This window comes from Emydura macquarii, unplaced genomic scaffold, assembly GCF_026122565.2.
Source record: "Emydura macquarii macquarii isolate MOO-44397 ecotype Brisbane River unplaced genomic scaffold, CSIRO-AGI_Emac_v2 contig_629, whole genome shotgun sequence".
Classification (NCBI taxonomy): Eukaryota; Metazoa; Chordata; order Testudines; family Chelidae; genus Emydura; species Emydura macquarii.
The window spans coordinates 8250252-8253530 of record NW_027130766.1 but is presented as its reverse complement, the minus strand read 5'-3'; the positions used below and the strand labels follow the sequence as shown (position 1 = coordinate 8253530).

Below are 3279 nucleotides of genomic sequence, written 5' to 3'. Positions count from 1 at the left end.
GCAACTAAATAGTGATTAATTAGATGTTCTTATGCAAACTGCCATTCAAATAAAGAAGGGGAAAAGCCTTTGAAATGTACTAACACCCACTCCACAAAATATAAAAGCTCCAGTAAGGGAGTACGCTTTCAAATTTGGGTAACTAGGGCTTTCCAACTAAACTGAAATCTTAACTGATCTCACGAAACTACTTTCACTATGACTTCCAAAGGCTGCACTCCAAATCCCTCTTGTGGGTTTCCCAAGGGCTCTTGCAAAGCTCCAAGCATCTCATATGCCAAGTGCATTTCAGCTTGCTCTCCCAGCATAAGAAGTTGCCTACCAACTGACTATTCAACTAGTAGCAGTGTGTCTGTTAGCTGCCAACCAGGGACCTCCCTTACTAATAGATGCCAACCAACTGCCTGTCCGCACAGCAGCTGCCCATCACCTTTCATCAGACCGATGAATACCTATTCAACTGGCTCTTATTATGGCTACAAGGAAGGCTACAATGAATGGCTTCAATAGCAATGAAAAGGAAATCATGCAGTTCCTGAATGATCGACTTGCTTGCTACCTGGATAAAGTGAGAATCCTGGAACAGGAAAATGCCAACCTAGAATACAAGTTCCAAGAGTGGCATGAATGTCATATCGCCTGTGTATGTACTGACTTCATTTGTTTCTACAGGACCATTGAGGCACTCCAACAACAGGTAATGGCCTACAAGGGTATTTTATAACCAATGCATGCATTGGTGCCAGTGATGCAGAGGCTGTTCTCAGGACACACTGAATTCTGTATTTATTTCTCCCTTGTCTTGGAAAAAAAACCAAATCACACTTTGAGATTAGATGAAAAAAATTGTGCAAATGATGGAAGAACTAAACTTATCCTTTATCTTCATAAATTTGTCACTTATTTATTAATGCGTATCATTGATAGGAAAAGACTGAATTTGGGGTCAGAGAAAATTAATATATGCCAAAGTCTTTAATTCTTTTCAATGCAGTCCCCTAAGTATGTGTTTGTGTGCATGTGAGTGTTCCTTCTTTAAAGCTTCTCTCCCTCCATAATAGTTTGAAAGTGGCATATGGAACAGGAAATGTTTCATTTTTTGTTTAAATTAATCTTGCTAGTTATCACTCTGCCTTTCCAGTGATTTGTATGAGACCTTAGTTGAAAAGAACTGGTGTGAAGTTGAGGATTGGTACTGTGCCCAGGTGGGTATCTTGTGGTGGACAAAATCAAAATCAAATTCCAAACCCAAAGGGTACCGGACTGCCATGTAAAGTGGAGCCACCATTATCTGACTTTCCTTTTATCTTATTTGTATTTCAGATAGAGGAACGGAATAAGGAAGTGATCTCTAGTGAAGAACAGCTGCAGATCTGACAGACAGAGGTCATTGAGCTAAAACACACTGTTCAGGCTCTGGAAATTGACCTGCAGGCCCAAAATTGTATGTAACACTAAAAGCACTCACAACATCTTTAGAATGTCTGAAAATGAATTAACAGGCATATATAACACAACACTGTACAGGAAGCCCAAAATAACTGGTGGCTGTATACTTATTGCTATATCTGAGGGTTTTCCTACACTGTAAATGCAACCAGCCTTCAGTCATATATGTGATAAGTTGCTTTGTGGCACAGGGAGAATAAGGCACTGCCATTTCACCTCTGATGGCATGGATTTGAAATTAGCAACAGAAAAGTTTCTCAGCCTAGTCTTTAGTGGATGTTTATTTCATTCTCAAAATAAGGCATAATTTAAGACGGGGAGCCTCCCGGTTAAGTGCATCTTCATAAGATGTAGTTAGAAAGAGGGCATGTGACAGGTCATCTGTTTTTATAAATTAGAACATTCCAGACACTAAGAATTGAACAGGAGTAAGTGGGTCTGTCTGTAAATTGCAGGCAAACACCAGGTAATTGTGGTTGCACGACCTGGCTTGCGTGAATAATAATATTCCTTACTTCCACTTTTTTTCCATCTCAGAATGCTGTTCTGGAAAACACCTTGGCAGAAACAGAAACTCGCTATAGCAACCACCTATCAGAGCTCCACTGCCTGATCAGCAGTGGGGAAGCACAAATAGCTGAACTTCCACCTGCCATAGAATGCCAAAACTGCGAGTACAAAGTCCTCCTGGAAGCCTAGTGACAGCTGGACTGTGAAATCAGTGCTTACCACAGGCTGCTGGATGGAGAGGACTGCAGGTATGTATTAGAAGTCTTGTCCTGGATGCTGAGGTTATGCCTCTAAGGGTATGTCTGCCCTGTTGCAGGAAGGTGCAATTCCCGGCTTGAGTACAAATACCCTCTAGCTCTGATCGAGCTATTGCACTGATAACAGAAATGAAGCTGCAGCTACAGAAGCAGCAGGAGGGGCTAGCTGCCCAAGTATGTATGTAGAGTGACATATGGGATTGTACTGAAGGCAGCTAGCCCCTCATGCTGACACTTCTATTTTTAGCCTGCATGGGTATCTACCTTCCAGCTGTAGTGTAGACATATCCTAAAATGAACTATTTCAAAGGAAAATCCTCTTGCACTCCAAGACAGCCCAGCTTTCCATTTCTTTTTTTATTTTACCAATATAAAAGGAAAAGGATCCAAATTGCTCAGTTGAGCTCTCTATATTTAGATTTACTATATAGCATTTTACTGTAAATTCTTCATGTTGCTTTTTATTTTTTCTTTCATGCTTATCTCAGCTGCTTTTTATTTTTCCACTTTCAAACTGACTTCTGTGACATCTATTTACCTCATACCCAAACTACCCAAAATAATTTTGTTTTTAGTCTCCAGGTTCCCAATGTGCCATTTCTCCACTTCATCACACTCTTTGTGGTAGAATGCTCATTAATGTTCACGTGAATCTCTCCCATTTATTGCCCACCAGAAGAAAAACAATTTGGCATGAACATTGATTAAAACCCTGAAAGATTAAAATCTCTAGGGCAGAATCTCATATCCATCAAGGGAATTCATAATGATAGTTTCTATTCCTAGTTTTAGCGATGATTTGGCAACTGTAGATGAAGGAGATAAACTTCAATAAAGTACTAGCTGAAAGCGGCCCTTATATATGATGTTACATTCAGTTGTTTAGGGAAGCCAGCTGGTACTCAAATAGGGCTAAAATGAAACCTTAAACCTCTATGTAATCATAGTGTCTCCTCACAAAGTAGCCTGTAGGTTGATTTGGGCCGATAAGGAAACAGAGGGACTTCACACTCACCACGTTGCTTCTTACTTGCTTTCTTTCCCACTTCAGAGTAAGCATTAA

At 40.3% G+C, this 3279-nt stretch overlaps 1 pseudogene; it reads left to right on the top strand.

Moving 5' to 3' along the window:
- The first annotated feature begins 493 nt into the window (after positions 1-493).
- LOC137148315 (keratin, type I cuticular Ha6-like) lies at positions 494-3051 on the top strand (annotated as a pseudogene).
- Positions 3052-3279: the final 228 nt, after the last annotated feature.